At 40.8% G+C, this 22469-nt stretch overlaps 1 protein-coding gene and 1 long non-coding RNA gene across 6 annotated transcripts in view; one reads left to right on the forward strand and one right to left on the reverse strand.

The window, feature by feature from the left end:
• Positions 1–22469, reverse strand: part of ZFHX3 (zinc finger homeobox 3) — an 832685-nt gene that overhangs the window by 634856 nt on the left and 175360 nt on the right. For all 5 annotated transcript variants that reach the window (XM_090063359.1, XM_090063361.1, XM_090063365.1 and 2 more), the window contains one exon: positions 540–675. The gene's annotated coding sequence lies outside the window, so the exon portion shown is untranslated. The remainder of the gene's footprint in view (positions 1–539; positions 676–22469) is intronic.
• On the forward strand, positions 251–22296 carry LOC149856979 (uncharacterized). Its single transcript, XR_016444278.1, has 3 exons — positions 251–519; positions 21004–21098; positions 22176–22296. It is a non-coding gene; the product is annotated as an uncharacterized LOC149856979 (long non-coding RNA).

Raw genomic sequence — 22469 nt, forward strand, 5'->3', positions numbered from 1 at the left:
CTGCCTCTCCTTTGCTCTCCCGCCCTCCCCCCAGGTTGCTCACAGAAGTGATCACATTTAATTCATTGCATTATTATGTCATCTCCATACTAATCTCGGCCCTCACACCTCCGCCACTTTGACATGCAAATGAGCTAGAAAAAAGCCACACATTAATATAAAAAAGTCACAGCAATCATGTCATGATTCCATGCCTTCCAGCCCTGCAACACCCCCCCCGACCCCCCACCCCCCCATTTCTCTTTTCAGCACGCAGTGCTGGTGATCACAAGAAACAACAGCAATCTGTTGAAGATCAGACACTAAGACAGGGAGGTGGGGAGAAGGATACAACACATACACGTGTCAGCAACGCAGCCCAGCAGCCCGATTTGCATATTCACATGAGTTCCATTCTCAGATTGCTTAAGCAGTGCAGAAGTTAGGTGTCTTCTCCACCCACCTACCCTCCCTGCTCCATAAAGAAACAGCAATTTATAACCAAAAAGAGAGAGGGAGAGAGGAGAAAGGAAAGAAAGGGTAAGCTCAAACTGCCTTACCTCAGCTGGCTGGCTTTCTCTTGCTCTTAAAAGGAATTCCCTGTGGTTCCTTTAGAATTTTTGAGAACCATCCTTCAGGGTTTTTAGTTTTCTGTTTCTCTCTCTTCTTCCTCCTCCTCCTCTTTCTGTGTTGTGACTGGGTTTATAAAAAAAAAAAAATAAAAAAAAAAAAAGACAACTCCATGTTAAGCTAGCAGTCAAGGCATCATGAAGTCTAGGGCTACAGGGGGAGGGAAAAGAGGAGGGGAGGGTCACAGCTTAATGCTTTACAAAGGGGAACCAAAAGCCTGGATTTTTTTTTTTAAACCATACACAAAATATTGAAATTCATATACACGCAACACACACACATATGGATGCACATACACATCATTAGGTTTTCGCCAAAAATTGTGAATAATGTCCAGCCTACAATGCAAACATACGCGATATTCAGAGTTAATGTGAAAACTCCATCCTTAACCTACCCTGTTTTCCTATCAAGGCTTAGCTATCCATATAATAATACATTTTACGTGCATTATATTATTCTTTGCAGTACTTGGGGACAATGGTTAAAGATGCAGGTTCTGCCTTAAGTAGAAATTTGGGGCTTGGTCTGTTTTCATTACAACCCTAGCATTATTTAACCGTATTTTTGTGCAAGTGAGTTTTCATATTTGATGTTCCTAATGACAGTAAGAAACAGAAAAGAAAAAGACTCAGGTATTTGTCCTTCAGACATAATAAAATAACATCACTACGTGTTTATGGGATTGGATAAGCATGTGTGCAGGCCTATTTTTTTTAAGCTTTTGTTATCCAGTTTGATACACACATTATTTACCCAATATACTGTAATGGCTGCTTGGAAGTGCTACAATCTATTGCATCAAGCCTAATGTCACATGCATAGATTAAATCCACCTCTAAGAACCCCAAATTAAACGTCTGTTAAAAAAATCTAGTGAATACGCATGTATAGGAGCTGTTTGCAAAAATATCATTAACTTAAATGTTTTGAGGACATCACTGTTTCAGAATACAAGTTATTAGATCAGATCACGGATTGATCCTTTAACTCCATTTTAAAATCAAAGGGTATTTTAATTACACTGGCAGAAAAACAAATAAACTTTATCAAATATTTTTACACACACCATAATTAGAAGAGGCACAATTTATTTCTGCAAATAGACAAATATGAATTTGCTCTTCTGCTGAAATGCTGCATGTCACGTTTCATCCCAGACTTTTTACGGCCAAGTTATAAACCCCTGAAGTATATGCTTTTAACAGAAACGCTGGGATATTATACACATATACTAGAGCATTAACACCGCATTTTTAATACTAACGTGTACAGAAGAAAGCCGAGACAGATTCGCATGCATGTGTGTACAGTAAATACATCGAGGCTTCCCACTGGAAATGATACAATGGGGGGAATACAAACAATAGAAGGCAGGAGCCAGGAAGGAGTTAAGGAGAGGTTAGCATTCACATCGATGGAGAAGTTGGGGGGGGCAGCTGTTAACAACGGGTTAAGCAAATGCCAAAATAAAGATTGTTTCTTTATTTGAAAAAGATCTTGGCAGACACATATTCTTAGAAAAATTAATTTCTCTGCCTTTGTGCCTCTCCTCTTCTCCTTTAGAGAAAGTGGGGAAAGAGGTGTTTTGTATTCATGCCCTGTCTCCCAAGGAAAAAAAAAGGTAATTTTAAGAATCTGACCACTGTGCCTGAGTTAGTGTTCTCCACCCCAAACTGATGAAAAATGTCTAAGGCAAGACTCAAAGAGTCACTGAAATAAAGAGAAAAAAGGAAAAAATATCCAAAACATTAGACACAGAAACATTATATTTCAATATTATCATATGAATTAAATGTAATCCTTGAAGCGACTAGTCCCAGGGGTCACATATTAGGCCATTTTTTTCTTTCTTTCTTTCTTTCTTTTTTTTTATTTAATAGAGGTCATCCAGGCTGAAAAGCAGAACCCAAATGAAAAGCATCTTCAATGTGGTTATAACATGAGCTGCACGGGGTCAGGCAGTGTCTTGTATGGCCTCATAAAAAATACATAACCAGACAGCCTAATAGTATTTCTTTGCATTCATTTTTGGATGGGAACCGGCAGATGGGGGAGGGGAGAGGGAAGGGGTTGACGGAGGTAGGCTCATATAAAATAACCTGCATACACATTTCCATAACACAGGGCTTTCAGGAAATTCCTTTCTTTGGGAAAAAAGATTTTCATTCAATAAACAACACTTTCAAACTTGCTTATGTAAAAAAAAAAAAAAAAGAGTTGATAAATTATTTCTTTTGCCCCTCAGACCTGTAACAGCATTTAGTGTGAGCCTACACACATATACAACTCTGGCGCACGCGCGCACACACACACACACATACATGCATGCACACACACACACACATATGCATTCACTCAGGATGGTCGTGCTTTATTGGAAGTGCAACCATGTTGAGCATTCTTGCATTAAACATTTGCAATCCATTCTTTATTTGTCCACGCACACCAACACAAACCAAATCCGAATGATTTCTTTTCTGAAAAGCAATACTGCTGAAAAGCCCCAGTGCCATGGTTTCTGCTTTAATTTGCTCTCATATGGAAGGGGTTTGCGCAGTGCATAGAATTTATGCAGGTTGCAAAGATGTACGGACTGGGAGACGGGGTGAGGGGAGGGAAAGAGAGAGAGAGAATAAAAAGGGAGCGCGCACGGAGAACAAATAAAAATAAACCTCTCTAAAGATGCTTGAGAGATGAGAGACGCTCTAAATGTTACCTCCCATCCCCCTCCTCCCCAAATATAGCCTGGAGATGAGTGACCCTGCTGAGGGGAGATGAAGCCGCAGAGGTGACCCAATGCTAACCAGCCTGTTAGAACTAATAAGGTGTGCTCCTAAGCCACTCAACTGACACTAGGGCATTGTGGAAATAACTCTCCTGGTTATTGCCCATCCTCAGCTTGAAATTTACTACTCCTTTGCATTATTAAAGAGACAGCTTGCATTCACTATGGGGGAGAAGATTTGGTGAGGATAAATAACTGTGCATGATTTTTTTAAATGTTATGTTTGTGCTCTCTGTAGTCTTTAGATGAAGATTTTGAGCATTACGGCATGCTGGGTTAATAGGCTGTTATTTATTATTTGAGCTGTTTTCAAAAATAAAAACCTATTTTAGAAAAATAAGATATTTTTCCATAGCAAAGAGTCAGAACACAGGAAATGTTAGTAATATTTTAAAGGAAGGACATATGGTATTCAAGAGCAGGCCTTGGAGGACAGAAAAGGCTTCCAACATATTATTCAGGAGTAGTTTCATTTGTCTCAAATGCTCTTCAGAGTTAATTAAGCAAAGAAAGATTATTTTTTTTTTACGATTTTGTAGTTGGTCTAATAAAAGGTATCATCTCTGAACCAAGAGTTTTACATTTCTTCAGAGTTAAAGCACCTTAGATGTGGGTATCTATGGGGTCCGGAGCGGAGACAGGACCTACTGCAAGCCGAGTCTGTTCTTGTGAGAATTGTAAGGTGACGGGCATCAACAATTTGGAAATCTGCTGTATCGTTAATCCTCTCTGGATTGTAAATCAACTGTGGGAACAGCGAGAGAATGAAATGGGAGTGGTGATGTCCTGATTTCAGCCCATGAACCAACCTCCTCCTCTACTCTGACAAGCCAGGCTCTGTCCCCACACAACACCAAATTCTCCGTCCACTTTTCCAATAGGACCCTTCTCTTCTGTTAAATTGTGGGCTTTGACCACCAACGAACTTGTTGACAATGCTGACATTAAAGTTTGCAAAATTAGAAACCAATTGATACCTATGAGTCCACTTGTTCTAGGCTACTCGTGACTAGGATTGTATCAGTAAATTCTGGATAGACAGTTTAGAGATTAGCTTTACAACCATAAGGGCTTGACACTTTTGCTTTTTTTTAAATAAAAGCTCAGATCATAGACCAGATATCTACCACCACAAGCCAGCCTAATTCTATATGGAGGAAGCAGAGACTGCTGCTTAATTTGCTTTGCCTATTAAATTAAAGCAGAAATGTTTGACCTATTTTTTCCCAAGGGATGCCTTTCCTCACCTGCACAACCATTAGTTGTAAATACTTTTGAGAAAATAAACAAGGAACATGTCTTGATGATACAGTGTAGATTGGCCCAGGCAATTCCTTTACACACTTATACCACAAACTAAACTAATACTGTAGAACTGATCTTGAGTAAAATGTCTCTTCCCCTATATGTATAGCTTTTCATGTGGTGTGGACTTGTACAATTAATTTATTAACCTGCCCAATCACCAGGCATGCAGGCAGGTGAGTTACAGGCATTAGCAATACATATAGTGGCTATTTAGTGATATTCCTAATAGAGAACATGCTGCATTTCTAGCTAAAAACATCAGAAGTAATTTTTTGTAGTAGCAAATCAGTTGCCGATACATTCTGCAATGTACAGACACCACTGAGAAAGGTGTTCAATAATAAATAAAACTCTGAAGATAGTACAAATGCAAAGACAGTGCTTATGTGGGACCGGCTGAGCCAAGAGTTTGTTGCTGCTGTTTTTAATCAACCATGATTCAATCAGTCATATTCATTACCAGAGATATCCAGGAAAATTCACAAGACAGCATCAGAATCACAGCAATGCTCCAACTGTCCTAACCCAAGGATCTTCTCCCAGTCAGGAAAAAAACTTTATCCTATTCTCTTAAAGAGACTGGTAAAGCTAACTGCTAGCAGCAAGTAAGGAGGAGCTGTCTTTGCACACTGATGTGGTGAAATATGAAAATATGCCACAATACATCAGTATGTGCCTATCGATTCTGTGCACTCCAGGAGTAAATGCACCTCTGGCAGAAGGCTTCATTTGAATGGGGAAGGAGAATAGGTACCAGATTTGCTGCACTTCTGCGACATCCCAAAAGCTCAAGACAACATTTCTGATGACTTGGGAAGGGGTTCACAGCAGGTCTGAAAAGGGGTCTGGGATGAGATTCATGAGATCTCTGCTAGTCTTCCCACTGGGTCTTTTGGCCAAATACATTTCTAACATGCCGCCTTCAAATCTCTAAACGTTCTGGGATTCAAAGCCACTCATCATTTGATCTGAATGTGACACTCACTTGCTCAAAAATCCAGGAGCGGCTTGTTGAAGAGAAACAGAGCCTGGGAAGGATGCATGAAGGTCTTGAGATCTTGAGAGAGCCACTGGACTTAGCAGCCAAGTGGCTGAAAAAGCTTCATATGTATGTTAAGTGTTCATCCAGGACACAGGAGCCAGCTGACAACTTTGAACATATGTTTATAGAATCAGTCCTCTGTCCCTGCCAGGTTTGCTTTCCTTCCTCCCACAGCCAAAAAGCACTTGCAAAGGGAATGTTTAACACCAGTTTACATATTTTGAAATAGAGGGTTTAGGTAAAAAATGCTGACACGTGATGGTGGTGACACTAGTGGACACTACTGGGCTATTATCAGATTGCATAAATTAAAAATAAAAAGCATCAAAGAATCAATGGTCAGTTTGCACTGGAAAGTCGCATCCAAAGTTTTACACGTGCCAAATACAAAGAAGTTAAAGAAGGCTGTCTGGCCAAACTGGCAAGCCTTAAATTCGCTACCCAGCCTTCACATCCTAAAAGCGTACACCTGAAAAGAAGCCAAGTTACAAATTATATATGCGCTTCACAAAAGGGTCCTTATGGGGCTGAACTCATCTTCATTTTTGCATGTTAATTTTTAAAACATTCTTTGAATGGAAATAGAAATTAGAATGCCTTTCATATTGGTTGCAATATCCCAAGATCCTGGAGCAAAATCTAAGACATTTAGACCATAAAGCAGCTAGCCTTTCCACTTTTCAGGTATAAAACCTAAGGAGAGAGAGTATAAGAACCAGCACAATGCTCTAGTGGGTTTAAGACTACAATTATCAGAAACAAATGCCCCAAATTAGGCAATGATATTCATATTTAAGGCACCTAAATGAAAGTGCTCTGATTTTTTGAACTTTTGATCATCCACAGTTCCCATTCTCTGAAAATGATATCGAGGACAAAATTAATCACACTGAATAAGACGAAGTTACATCTTTCTTTATTTCCGACCCTCCATTTCGTATCTCCGTCATCCAACGTGCAGCCTTTAAAAGAAGAACTACGTTAACTCTAGTTGCCTCTTGTTTAATGTGAGCAATGAAAGGGCTCTACTCATACTTTTCCTTCTCGATAGCATTGGATGTAGCTGCAACATTCATCTTCTAACTCGACTGCTTACATGTTAAAGAATTTGAAGTCACCAGTTGGCGCTATTGTAGATTGTTTTTCTGTCTTTTACACTGGAAATGCTAACACGGGGTAGATGTTTATTGACAGCTGTGATGCATTTCAAGTTAGATTATGAGTTGAGAGCTAATAAAGTCTGTTCTACCTAATACTTCTTCTAAAAACTATTCTTAAACATGGAACTTCTGTCCAACAAACATTAAAGGGCACTAAAACATTAAATATTACAGAAGAAATATTTGCTACAAGAATCCTGCCGGAGAAATATTACAGAATCCTCCTAATCAATTCAATTCAGCCAGGATGAAGAATGATGGCAAAACTTTCTCTCAAATTGCCAAGAGTTATTTCCATAACTCAAATCTACTATATATACATACCACAGCTATCTAATGCGTCTGTACCTCTGCTGTAACTACTGTTGTCTCTGAATACTGTCTCAATTATAATTCTTTACTTTTAATCATCTGTCTTTTTCTGTCCTCCAATCCAAATAGGAATTGACAAACAGCTAAATAAATCCTTTAAAACAATACACTTCCGTAACACCCTCGTAACAAAGATACAGGAATATTTTCAGAACATTCCTCTCAGAATTGAGGGGTGAATTCCCTTAGTCTAAGTTAGCGGTAGATATCCACCAAACATACCATTGCCAGAAATATTAAAACCATGTTTTAACACTTATCTCATCATGTTGCATATGGTACACTACTTAGGTACGTGGCAACTAATTAATTGAACATGTTACTGTTTCCAAGTAACATTCACAAGGGTTAAAACCTTGTGATATAATTTTAATATGTAAAAATATCTAGATCTTTACTCCTAGATGTGCGTGAAGCCTTAGTGGCTCTTTGGGAAGTATCGAGATATTAGAGAAGCCTTATGGTCAAAGAGGAGGGTTCAGTGCCCAGCTCTGTTGCAGTCTGCCTGCTTGGTCTTTGCAAGTTACTTGATGTTACTGTCTCAGTTCACCACCTGTATAATGGGGATAACCGTATTCTATTTCTACAACCCTTTCTTTATATTGTCTACTCAGATTATAACCATTCGAGTTATTAGACAGACAGTGAAATCCTTGCTCCACTGAAATCAATAGTAGTTTTGCCATTGGTTTCAGCAGCGCTAAAACCCATGGTCATATCAACCCAGGAATTTTACTACATACACTACATGTGTATAGTGCTTAATGCAAGGAAACACTGGTCTTGGGCAGGGTCTCTAGGCACTACTGTGACGAAGATAACAGTAGTAAACATATGGCTCTGTATCTGAGGCCAGGGTGTAGGCACAGATATGTAAGGCCAGGTTCTTTTTAAAAGTTCTATACCATGCGAACATTAAGCAGAAGGTAGGGCAGGGGGGCACCGTATGGACGACAACTGCCAACCATAACCAGTGGATGGAGGAAAATATACAAGAGCTGCTGCCCAATATACCAGGTCATGCAACTAAGGAAATAGTAGCCCCACACAAAGAACCATATGCGGGCACATGTGCACTCATTCTATTTTATGAAAGAAAAATCAGGAACGAGAATGAAAATTACAGCTGCAGTTTGCAAAGCCAGAAGAATCAAGACACCCAAATCGATAAGAATTTCTGCAGGATTTAGAGTGAGATCCAATTAATGGGCTTAAGTGCCTACAAGTTAGGCAATGCCTAAAGTTTAGCTACCTGTCCTTCAGCATAGAGCCCCAAACCCCAAGTTAAGCACTTTGGCTCACTCTATGCAGCAGAGTGCCTCAGAAGGGCAATCCAAAACCGTACCCACGGAGCCACCCAGAGCTAGGCAGCAGGGAACAGGGAGCACTTCTGGCATCCCACCCCTCTTGGCAGCTCTGGCAAAGCAGACATTTCCGCCCTCAGCTTGGAACCTGCACCTGAGGGTAGGCACCTGCAGGAAGCCCTTGAAAGACCTGAGTCCCCTTTATATAAAAACCTAGCAATCAGTATGCTCACTCAGCAAGTTGCATTCCTAGGTGCTAGGCCCTCAACCCGAAAGCACCGTTTATGCACTTTCACGTTAAACAGTCACTGGATGCAATCCATAAATAGTCCCGAGAGCAGGGACATAAGAGCCTAATTCAGGACTCTGTTCATACACAAGTGTCCTACTGCAGGGCTATGAAATCACTCTTCCTCTTTGCTCTGCTTCTGGTCCCATGGACCTTGCGTTCTTTGCTGTACAATGAACCAGCTTCAACAGGAGCTGAGAGATGTCTCCATCCAGCCTAGCATTTGGCCTGGTGGTTTCAGCATTGTCCTGAGAGGTGTGGCGTGAGTTTTTAATCCCCTCAGTCTGAAGACAGCCTAACACAGGTCTCCTACTTCCTAGGTTAGTGAACATCAGCACTGCCCCCATCTCCTTCAGCTGTGTTTTGAGTGAAAGCAGTCATGGACTGTGATGAACTCAATGCTACTGATGTGCACTTGGCGTGCCCAAAACATACCTACTGGAGCTGGGCCCTTGGAGGACTACATGTTGTGCCCAGCAGGGAAGGGAGGAATACCCTTCCCCGCTCCCAACTGTGAGTAATGAGATGCCTCCCAACTACGACTGTGGAATTTGGGGGGCAGGTGACAGCTTGAGGATCACTGGATCCATACTAGAACAAGCAACCAGCTAGAGAAACAGGAAGCTTCATTAGTAGTTCCTGGCCCAAGGCAAGAATTGAGGTTGATGTGCAGGGCCCTTTGTGTAAAGCTAGGGGAGTGCCATCCAGCGAGCAGCGGGCTGGAGAGCTTCAAGTGGCATGCAGCATGCTACAAAGCCCACTCTGTATTGATGACTCTTCGGGAGAGAGCCTGCGACCGGTCATCCTGCAGAAAACACATTACAGGGGAAGGGAGCAGAGAGACTCCCCAGGACTGCCACAGGGACAGCTTTCAGAGCCCAATACCGAGGGCCCTGGATATGGGAGAAGATGGGACAACTCACACCCTGAACAGGTCTTTTGATTAAATAAAGTTGAAGCCATGAAGAAATGGAGATTGAAAGCCTGACTGGAAAACTCTCTTTGATGCACAGGCCCTTCCCTGGTTCACAGGTTGACAATTCCTGTCTGGCCCAAACATTCAGTGGGTGAAAGTCCCAAGAATTAAGAGAAGGAAGAGAAATTATGAACCAAATCACATGGTCCTTTCCCACTGGTCCATTTGGACTGCACATGGAGGGCAGTCCTGATTGCTATATCCAGTCTATAGATTCACTTAAGTGATGGGATCTTCAGTCCTTTTCTTAGAAGATTGTTTCACATTCTAAAAGGCCATGCTATTAGAAAAAAAATCATTAATATTTAGTCTATAGTTTCCCTTGCATTTTATGCCCGTTAAACTCACCATAGGCAAATCCTGGTGCACAAAAATACTGGCATTTGATGTTAAACACAACAACCCCACCATGAATGGTCATTTATGTGCATGATTACAGTAGATGAACTTCACGTTCACACCTTATCAACTCCTTAAGGTTGCTATGTAACAGTTTGGTCATTTGTAATGTGGGAAGAATGACTCTTTCCTACATTGCAATAGGTCCACTACAAAAAAACATGTTATAAAAGGTGCTGTTAGGTTTAATGCATTAATGCATTACTGTATAATGAAATAATTTGCGTTGACTTTCCAACCCTCTTAGTGACTTAAAACTTATCTATGGAAAGGTATGCTGCTGTAACCTACAGTAATGCTGCTATGGCTCCCAGTGAGGACACAATTATTTTGAAGAGAGACTTTAAGTTAAACCCACAGTGAAAACCAACCAACATTAGAGATCATAAACACCCCCCTACCTTGTTTCTAATCCAGAGATCACTACACGTGGCAGCCAATGATCTGACAATCAGTGATAGTATTTAGCATTTTCTATGAAGTGACCCAATTCAGTGTTCTTATTTCCTAGCGGAAGACCAGTTACCAGGGTCATGGGGCTCCTATACATGTGAAGGAAGCCTCATGCTGTAATTCCGTGCTGGAGCGTGGAAATTAATGTGCTCCAGCAGCCTCCACATACGCCAGTGTCCCTGTGCTGGAAAAGGGCAGCAGAGCACTTGAAATTAAAGCTCAGTCGACCAGTTTTAGTTCAAAGCACCCTACCACCATTTTTCAGCACAGAGATGCTGATACATGACACACCAGGGACATTTAATTAGCACAGCCCCACAATGCCCCCCAGAACACGTGTATAAACACCCATAGTGACTAAACGTATACAGATGAGGAAGATGAGCAGAAAGCCTCAGAGACGTGATAAAGAAGGGCTTCTCTAAGAGCATGGGAAAAAATGATCAGTTAACATAATCTGCAATTTCTTTGTATTTCACAACACTAAACAAAAAGTAATGTGAAGCTATGGAAAATCAGGTACAGGAAATAATGCATTATATGAGAACATTATAAGAGAGTTCAACTACTGGGGGTCCTCTTGTAAACCTCTCTTCTGAATGGACAGAACAACAGAAAATGGTTCTTTCAAAATAGAGCCAAATAGGTAAACTTGTACCAAACTCATTTAATTAAACAATAAGTCACTTTTAAATAGGTCTATATAGAGCTTCACATACAAACTTTAGTGCAATTACTCATGCCATTTGTATTTTGAACGTTTTTAAAAACACGTATGGAGATGACAGTGTGTTATACAAGAGAGTATCCTATCACTAATAAAAAATTTATACTGAGTAAATCAAAATATTACACAACTCACCCACACTTACAGTCTACACAAACAGTAGTGCTCCTAAGAGACCCACCTCAAAAGTGCACCTGTACCACACTACAGGCTTCTCGACAAAACCCCCTTGCAATTGCCCATGGAAACAATCAGATGCAGCAGACACCTGACTTTATCACTCTAAACACAGTGATCTATTAAATGAAAAATGGAACAAGACTTTGAACTGAGGTTTATTAAAACAAAAATGGCCTCCTCCCACAAAGGATTAAAACAATCTGTTTGGGCAATTTTCATCCAAAACAAAAGCCTGACAAAATGGGCTGATCTCTTGTTTCGTTCCAATAGGACCTGTACTTGGGACTCCGGTTCTGCCAGAGGATCTCTTAAAAAAAAAAAAAAAAGATTGTGAGGAAGGTCTTTGAGAAGGGGCTAGCAAATTCTTCAAACACTGACCATTTTTCCAGCTTATACAGCCAACTACAGCATATTTCCGAATCCAGCCATCTTGTAGACCCTTGTTAGTCAAATCTTCACAGAAATTTGATTTTCGAATGATTCTTTTAACATGTCCCTTTTTCTGACCTATGCATGTAATTGCTATGTTTTTATCTGAAGTTTTGTGTCAAGATCTTGAGTAATTAATGGAAAATGGGCTATTACTGTACTTGCATGTTGACAGTACGAACATTTTTCTTTCCATATTTATGTGGCCAAATAATCAAAACTACAAATACTTTTTTTCCCCCACAAGACATTTTTTATACAGCTGTTCCAAAAGCCCAGGGAATAAGAACATTACATTTCCACTTTGTAGATTCAAAACTGAAACATTTCAGAGACTTTAAATCAATACAATATCAGAACTACGAACAGCATATCTGGCATCTCAGGATGAACAAGTTTAGCAAACGTAGTCTAGCAAACAAAGCTATTACCTGGAAAGTAACTAAAGACAAAATTGTCTTTTTTCTTTCTCTTTTTGCATGGTAAAATTATTAGGATTTGTTAACTAAACTGGTACACTAAGCATCACACAACCTTTGGTAACTTCAACACAACTTCTTTACTAATGCAGGAAAACACAAATTAATGTGTGTCACGAAAAGCATAAATGATTACCAAGTGGCAAAGCTGGCTTTATACATTCAGCAGCTTGTCATCTCATCTATCAAAATCAACTTCTTGTATTTTTCAACAGAATTTGTGGTAAACTATTTTGAAAACTTATGGGAAAAATATTCTTAGCCACATTCCTTTTACTAATGGTAATAGCATACACTGTAAAAGTTTGCTTCACGCTGAGAAATACTAGTTAACATCTCTGCTTCTTTTATTCCACTAAACAAACCCAGGGGTGACTGCCTGCAATATGGGGCTATTTGCATCAACTAGAAATTTAGCTTTTTGTATTGTTTCTGCCTAGGTATTCCTACTGTTCTTCCTACCTCTGTCCTTGAGAGAGGCTACTTACCTGTGGAAGAAGTGTAGGAGTACTTATCTCCATAAGTATAAAGGGAAGAGCTCCAATTTTTTAAAATCAGAATACCTTCATTTTAACAGAGGAAAGACCACACCAGTATGACTATACTTGAAATTACAAAAAAACCCCAACAACCCTAATTTGCCAAAGGTGATGAAAATTAAGAGCCAAACTGAATGGAAAGAAAAATAAGAGAGATAAGCATGAATGGACTTTGAGAGATCTTTAAGAAGAATGTATTAGATAACCCCAAAGACAATTACACAATCAAGAACTGGACAATTTTGCCATCCTGGTTCAGTAGCAATGTGAAGACAGCAATTAGAAATAAAAAAAAAATTAACATAAATGGCAACAAAGGGAAAGAAACAGCAATTAAAACTAAACTAAATCTGCAAACTGCAGAATCCTCCAAAGGGAAACTGAAGATAACCAGGAACTCTCCCTGGCTAACAGACCTATGGAGAGAAACGAAAAGAGTTTTCATACTATGTTAGGAACCAAAGAAATCCCAGGAATGGTAGAGGCTGACAACTAGACAGAGATGGGAAAGCAGTTCACAGTGAAGTAGAAAAGGCTGAAATGGTCATTTAAAAAAAACATTTTCCTCTGCATTTGGATAGAAGCATGGTGATGAACTCGTCACATGAGGATGATGAAGTACTTTCCAGGAGATTAGTAATTGAGAAGAATGTTTGTGAAAAAAAATTAAGTAAAATGATTAGGATGATATGTGCTGGTTAGCCTGACATCAAAGTAATGGGAAAGCTGATAGGAGATATAACAAATAAGGAAATTATTAAAGGACAGGAATGCAATTAATGCTGATCAACATGGTTCTCGGGAAAACAGGTCCTGTCAAATAAGCATCCTGGCATTCTTTGAAGTGTGTGCTTAATAGACTTAACTGCGGCTGGGTGAAAATGTCCACCACTAGAAATGGCTCCAGGAAAGAGATCAGTACAGATGTTCAGTCTGCAACTGGCCCCTCTTCCCAAGACTGTTTGATCCCAGCCTGAGGAAAGCATGGGCTGCTCCAGTCCTCCCATTCCCTGGCAAAACCCCCTACCCACTTCTCACAGCTGGCATTCACGGTGCCACTCCCCCTGCTCCAGTTATGTGCCCTCTTCTTGCCCATGTCTCACTCTAGGGACTCTGGTGCATAAGAAGCAGCTGGCAGCTGCTCCTCCCCACCCTTGCCAGTCTACCTACAGGAGGGACAGGAGCAGCTGTCTCCATGTCTTCTCTAGATGGGGCTGACCCCAGTCTGGCAGGCAGGGGAGCCTTTTCCCACAGCTTCGTTCCTCCTGGTCTCCAGTTAAGCCATGGGAGAGGATGCAGATGTTCACTCTCCCAGGAGAAACTCTCTTGGGAGCAACTTCTACCTGGTTGGAGTTGGGTTATTTTTCTCCTGGAACACGCATCTTGCTCCAGGAGAAAAAGACAGAATATCTGTACACTTCAACATCTGCAGCAATTCATGTGGTAGAAACCAGGCAGCTGTACCTGGCCTGGACAAGGTGTTGTAACAAGGTGTTTGACATAAGACTACAGTTTAACATCTGAGTTAGAAAAAAAAATAGCACTTTGCAAAATTGAGACTGTACTTATAAGAACTGGCCTACTGACTGATCATATAAAACACTTGTCAATAGAAAATTATCATCAAAGGGTATTTGTAGAAGGATTCCCCAGGGATCTGTATTGGGCCTGATGTTACACACCATTTCAAGTAAAAAAAAATAAATTATTGACAAAAAAATTTGCAGATGTCAGAGACAGGCAAAGTGGTACACAGTAATAATGGCAGGCAATCAAACAGGGCATTTGGACCACTTGGTAAATGGGGACCATTTAACAAATTCCATTTTAGCAGAACATACTGTGAACATTACACCCCCAAGATGCAGGAATTCAGAAGAGGGACTCCAATCCAGCAAGCAGTGGGCAAGCTACGAAACGCGAGCTCCCAGCATGACACTGAAGTAAAAGAGCAAGGCTGTCACTGGATGCATAAACAGGGACACAGTGAATAGGAAGGGAATATAGTCCTGTATTTAGCAATGATGAGATTGGAATACTGTATCCAGTTTTTGTGTTCGCATTAAAAAAAAAGATTAATTGAAGATAGGAAAGAAAAAGAAAAAAGAACAATAAAAATTATTCCAGAACCTGAGCTCCGCCTGTTTAGGTTATTGTAAAGAAGAGTGAAAAGTGATTTTATTTACAATGTATAAATCCCTTCATGGGGTGAAGCAACTAGGCACTGAAATGTTCTTTAACTTAGTAGAGAAAGGCGTAACAGGAACCAATGGCTGAAAGCTGAAGTCAGGCAAATTCCAATTAGAAACTGTACGTTTTAAATGGCAAGGGTGACAATCACTGAAAACTATTAGCAAGGAAAAAAGCAGTAGATCTGATGTCTTCAAACTCAGCTGGACACCTTCCTGGGATACTAGTTTTGGGCTCCATACAATTTTTGGCTAACACTTGATGGTCTTTAACATACAGAAGTCAGACTAGATGCCCATATCCTCTCAGGACTTAGGGTCTGTAAGAGCTGTCCCAAGCTGACTCATCAGGTCCAAAACAAAATTTGCAGTAATTAAAACAATGAATGAACTACCCTCTTTTACTAGAGGTAAGTCCTTCCATTTTATGTTAGATTAGCAATAAAGTGCTATTGGGCATGTCTACACATGTGCTTTAGTGCCTATTTCAATACTCAAAGTGTCACAAAAAAGTGGTCTTTCACTAAAATAGGCGCATTAAAATAGGCTAATGTGCATTTTTCTAGTACTTCATAATGGAGCATTTGTACACATACTTGCACTGCAGCACTGGGCACTTTTAAAAGTACCTGGTACTGTGGCGCATCCAATTGTCTAAGCAGTGAAATGTACATCAGAGCTGAGAAAACGGCAGAAACATGCAATGTGTTTTAGTTCAAAAACACACTGCCATTTTCTGCGCACTGATGCACATTTTGCTGCTTATACAACTGCATGCAACACAACGCAGTGTGCATCAGCTCGCATGCGGAGCAAACTCAATTAATCAAGATTAATTAAGTCTGCTCTGACCCGCCGGATTTCCAGTACATCACAGGACAAAAAGGTATGTGTATAAATGCCTGGAGGTAATAGATTTAATGTGCATTACCTAAAGCACATTAATGTGTAGATGCTGTTTAACCATATAGGTCTTGAAGCATTTAAGTGCTTTTTGCAATTGACACACACACTTCTAAGGCATTTGTTTTAAATAAACCATTTTCTGCAAGACATAGTTTGGACTGTAAACTGCTTTCATGTACAGCACTGGAGATGACAAGTTGGGGTGGGCGAAGCAATACAGCTACTGGTATATCGGCAGTTCAAGCATCACTTTCCTACACAGTGAATGGGGGTTAGGAAAAAGCAAGCTATCTGCTAGGCCTAATATGATTGCAGGTTACACAGAATCATAGACAATGGGGGTTGGAAGGGAGTCAACCCCCTGCTCCAAGCAGAACAAGCCTCAACTACATCATCCCAGCCATGAAAGATGGGTGCCTCCCGTGACTGGGGGGGGGCACCACGGTGGCAAGTGGGGACTGCCCGCAGACACTGCTGGCGATGTTGGAGGTAGGGGGGGAGGAGGAGGGTGGCGAGTGGCAGGCAGCAAGTGGGGAACACCCACACCCACTGGCAGCTGTCGGAGGCAAGGGGGGATGGCGACCACCCGCAGAAGCCAGCAGCAGCTTTGGCAGCAACCTCTCTCAGGGGAGGCACATGCCCCGTCCCCCACTACGTGTCGCCTATGATTCCAGCCAAGGCTTTGTGTAACCAGGTCTTAAAACCTTCTAAGGATGGAGATCCCAGCACCTCTCCTGGTAACCTGTTCCAGTGCTTCACCACTCTCCTAGTGAGAAAGTTTTCCTATTATCCAACCTCAACCTCCCTTGCTGCAGCTGGAGCCCATTGCTCCTTGTTCTGTCATCTGCCCCCACTGAGAGCAGTCCAGCTCTGTCCTCTTTGCAGCCCCCCTCCAGGGAGCTGGAGGCTTCTATCAAATCCCCCCTCAGTCTTCTCTTCTCCAGACTAAATCACCCCAGTTCCCTCAGCCTCTCCTCACCAGTCATGTCCCCCAGCCCCACAACCATTTTCATTACCCTCTGCTGGACTCTCTCCAATGTGTCCACATCCTTTCTGTAGTGGGGGGCCCAAAACTGGACAGGACTCCAGATGTGGCTTCCCCAGTGCTGAATAGAGGGGAATAATCACTTCCCTCGATCCACTGGCAGCGCTCCTACCAAAGCAGCCCAGGATGCCATTAGCCTTCTGGGCAGCAAGGGCATACTGTTGTGCCCTGAGACAAGGGTGACAAGGGCACACTGTTATATATATATATCTTTGCTAGGTAGAAAAAGATGACAACAAAATAAGCCAGCCCACTTCACTGGAATTTCGGCTTTCATTAACAACCAACAATGCTTAGCACATATTTTAGTACTTTTCATCATCCTAAAACTCTACAAACATTTTAATGACCTGGGCAGAAAAACCCTTACAGTCTTGTTAGCATTCTCCAAATCCATCCAAACCTAACTTTCACGTTGTGTACTCCCTACCAAAAAAATCTCTTTGCTACCTCACAGAAAAGCCCTTTTGGCTAAGTTTGGGGAAAGCAAGCTGAAAATCTGATTTCTTTTCCTAGTTTATTTTTTGGGGGATAGGTAGTAAGACGTTAACTGTATGTTACAGAGCACAAGTGTAAATGTCTTCCTTGCTACTATGGTACAGAGTTACTATCACAAGGCAGCAATTCCACGTACTATACCAAAATAGGCCATGACTGGAAATGTGCAGATTTGAATTTATTCTCAGGTATGTAAAACATAAGAAAAAAGAGCACAGGCAAGAAGCTTTATGTCCACATACATCTTACTGGTTGGGTGAGGATACAGTCTAAGTAATATATCCTGAAATATCTTTTTTAAATGAAAAAAAATTGGGGGGGAGCATTAAAAATAGATTTTACTGTCCCAGTGAGAGCATGACCACAACAATTTACAATGTTCTGCCATCCAATTCTCTTAAGCTGCCTCCCTCCCTCCCTCATTGTGCGTCTCTCTCTCTCTCCACATCCATCCTCCATTTGCTGATAACTTCTCATCATGCTAGTTCATGCCTAATGTAAAATGGTGGTGCGCGGAGGAGTAAAAAAGGAAAGAAAAGAAAAGAAAAAAAAGACATTATGATTGGAAAGGCAGGAGAAAGAGAAAGATTGAGAGAGACAGAGAGAATGTCAAAGCTCAAGTCTGGCATTTGCCTATTTAAATTCAATCATGCAGCCCTTGCAGAGCTGAGAAATAGATGGCCTGCATTATGAATTTCTGATCAGACGACTGATAGGTTATGAGAGGGGACGTAATCCCTTTTTCTCCAAGCAAGGGCAAGCAATAACTGCCCTTCAGAGACGGCTCTTTGCTTTGCCCTTTTTATAATTTTTTCCTTTTCTTTTTAAAAAAAAGTCCAAATAAGCATTTTTATGATGATAAATGCGTAATAATGATTCACTGTGCCTGCATCGGGAATGGGGATGTGCCTTTGCAAATCATACGTGCGCTCAAAATAAACTGCTATATTTTTTCTTTTTTAAACCTAATTAGAATTCTCTCCCTCTCCCAGCTCATTTTGTACCAACATTGGTGATCTAAAAAGAAAGTGAAAGAAATCAACACATGCATTGAGACTGGTATTTTTAATACCCTACAGGGTTTTTAACATTTTACAGTTTGCCTTTTTTAACATTATGTGTTTACATAAAAAGATGGAAAGAATTATTCTTTAAACAACAAGCATCACAGAAGTGCAATAGGCACACGCTCCGAATGATGGGAAAAGCTGATGTTTTCTTATTTATACCCATGTGACATCATTTATTATAGCTTCAAATTATAGTAAATTAACTACAACATTGAAAGACATTGGAAGATTTACAGTGGGCGCATCAATTCATAGGTTAATTAAAATGTATACAATATCAATTTGATAATATAAATCTAAATCAGGCCTCTGCGATGGCTTAGAACTTTTGAACTGTAAAAAAGTTGGAAACAACAAATCTGCTATTGAGAGTCAAGTTTATTATCAGCCCTGCACCATATGCTGAAATAACACCTAATCCCAATTTATGAGCAGAGGAAAGAGTCACAAGGGAGTGGGCTATCATCCCAGAATTACATTAACAAAACAGAGAAGATGCCTGACATGACAAAGACTTCTGTAAATAATCAAAGGGAAAAAATAATGTTTGTGGGCAGAGGGGGAGGAAAGAAGCAAGATTTTGGTGTTAAGCAAAAACATCTTGGGACTATATTCATGAGTGACATCTTTAAAACAGCCGCAATGTGAGCTGGAACGCTTTGTACAGCTGAGCTCAGCAGCAGAGTAGCTACCGCTAATCACTGCTGTCTTCACCACCCAGCGGCTAATGAAAAACCAAAACAAGAGCAAACAACTATGTTGGCTTAATGCCTTCCTTGGGAAAAGGCTGTGCCGGCCGAGAAGCACAGGGTCAGATCCGTGGGCACACCAAGACAGAGTTCTCAGGGGTGGGGAGAAGTTTCCTTATATTAAAAGTTTGTCAAAGGTTCTGGGCTCCTTTCTCTTCTCCCACGACACCGGCTCTTGGGAGCATTGCAGCAGCTTACATACTGAGCTACCACCTCTGTGCTGCTAGATTCACAGATTTACCTCTCTGCTCTAGACCTGTCCTCTTCTGCCTGCACTAAAAATCTCTGCCCATCTCTTTTCCATCCCCCATGGATGTCTAGCCATCAGTACATGAGCAATACGACAAAAACAGCTCTTAATCACTCACCACCCATAATTTCCCTCCCCGTCTTGATTGCTAAGGACACCACCACCTTTCTGTCATGTAGGCTCTCCACCAGGGTATTATTTTCAATCCAGACCCCCGCTAGGTCTTCACGGTCAAAGTTTAAGTCTTGCTAGTTCTTTCGGTGTTACGGCCTTTCATATCCATCCACACAACTAAAACTTTCATCCAGGCTGTCGTGACCTCATGTGTTGGTTGATGTCATACCAGTCTCTCTGGCCTACACAAATGCTCATATCTATTCAAATGCAAAAATCATTTTCTCAACCCATCACCTTGATGGCACCCTGCTTCCATTGACCCTCCTTCTCTATCACATCAACTCTAAACTGCTTGTTTTCATTTCCAAAGGTTTTCTTGTCCTACCCCCACATATCATCTGTCATTTTATACCAAGACATTAACTCTAGCCTTTGACTAGCTCATGATGCCAATCTTCACTGCCCACTTGCTACATTTTTAAACAAGTGCCTTCATCCTTTCCCCCATGCTGCCCCTCATGCATGGGATGGACCCCCCTTAAACAGCGGTTGAGGCTATCAAGGCTTCCTCTTTCAACCCTTTGCTAATACTTGTTGTCATAACACCTACCATACACTAACAAGTTGGGCCACTGACACCAGTGTCTCTAAGATTAATTATCACCTTGTTTCCCTGCCCCTCCAGTGGTCTGCATTCATCTGTTGCCTCTTGCTTTTTTACTTTAGTAGGTGAGCTCTTTGGGACTTCACACAATGAAATACTCACTTTATAAAAAGAAAATCCAAGAAATTTCTGTCATGAACTACAGTTTACCAGGTACTTACCATCAGCCAACACTGAGCTAGTTTTCACCTGGTAATTGGAAACAGACACCAAAACAGTAGGAACGTTTTCTCCCACCCCCATCTCTCTCTCTCTCTCAAAGCATCATTTTAAAATGAAATGTTAAGGGCAGCCCTTGAAAACTTCCTCAGCCATGTACAACATTGCTCTCACCATCTCTAATGAACTAGTATGCCCTGCGTGTTATATACCTACCTGCAAGCTACTGAGATCTGAATAGTCCAGTGATTTTTATGCTGTTTGGAACGTATGGGGATTTCAATATAATTTCTGATTCACAGATTCATTCATAGATCCATAGATGTCAGGGGCTGGAAGGGACATCTCCAGATCAAAAGGTCCCGCCCTGCTGCGCTTGGGCAGGAAACCCAGCAAGGTGAGCGTCCAGGTGTTTTTTCAAAATATCCAGAGTAGGTGATTGTACCACTTCTGGGGGGAGTCTATAAATGATGAAGAGAGGTCTCCTCAAGATATTTTAATACAGTTGACCTTCCCTAGCTCCTTAATTTTTTGTCCACAACAGCTGCACAGAAACGTACAAGAAATTATGATGATTAGACACTTCTGAAATAACCTGGCCGTAAGTGCCATAAATCTCCATCAGTCAGAATTTAGGTTATGTCCCGAAGCAAGAGAATTTATATCCTTTAATCAAAAAGCTCTTTTTTACTGCAGATGTGCTTATGTGCCTCAAAAAAATGCCCGATTCCCCAATCTTTTTGTCGGAGTGCCTTGTTGCAATGAATTCCAAAGGTTAATTGTACACAGTGAAAAACTGTATCATTTAAATCTTATGGCAATAATTTTTTTCAGTCACTGAACAGCTATACTTACTTGTGGATTCTGAGAAAAATAGCAAAAAGCTGCCAATTTCACTTTTTTCTCACTGTTATTATGTATGCAGAGTACAGTTTGTCTAAATAAGATAAAAATATATTGTTAATTATCCAGAATCTCCCTCCCCCCCTCCCCAATTCATAACAAACTTTTAAACCCCCTTATCGCCTCTGACCAGGTATGATCACTAAGTCCTGCCTTCCTCCTCCCCATTGTCTCCATACACTGAAACACCTCCATTCTCTACGGCCAAACACAGTTCTGCAGTGGACGGCCGAACCACCTGAACTCCACGACCAGCCCTGGGGTGTAACCCTACACTAGTCATTCTGATTGCAGCTTACTTCAATTTAAAGGTCTGCTTTGCACATGTACCTTGCCGTCTCAAAAATATAAATTACTTATATTCATAAACAACAGGTTCAAGCTACTAAAACAACTAGGGAGATTCTTGAAGCAGCCAACAGTGAAGTAAAGCATCACTTATAAAACTTTCTGTTGTTTTGTTACCTTATCAAATAATTTAATTTATCCTGCCTCTTCTGCTATGACCAACTTTTGAATAATATTGTTATAACTGCATTAAACAAGAGATTTCATTTTCTTCATTTCTCAGTGCATCAGCAGGAACGCTGACCAGCTCAAGTGCAAGCTAAGGTTTCTCCTCTTCCCTCAACAAGGTGTGAATTTATAACTCAAGTGATCTTCAATTTTTTTTTTAATATTCTGAATATATGCTCTCTTGTTACATTTGTGCTTTTCATAAAACAATACAAATAATTTATGATGCATTAACATGCTAAAAACCATCTGCTAATGCATTCCGAAACATGTAAGCAATCACTACATAATGCAAAGTAAAACTATCAAGAAAACAGGAGACCTCCCTACCAAACATGTTTGGCTTTTG

This window comes from Crocodylus siamensis, chromosome 9, assembly GCF_052110815.1.
Source record: "Crocodylus siamensis isolate JL-2025a chromosome 9, ASM5211081v1, whole genome shotgun sequence".
NCBI classification, from domain to species: domain Eukaryota; kingdom Metazoa; phylum Chordata; order Crocodylia; family Crocodylidae; genus Crocodylus; species Crocodylus siamensis.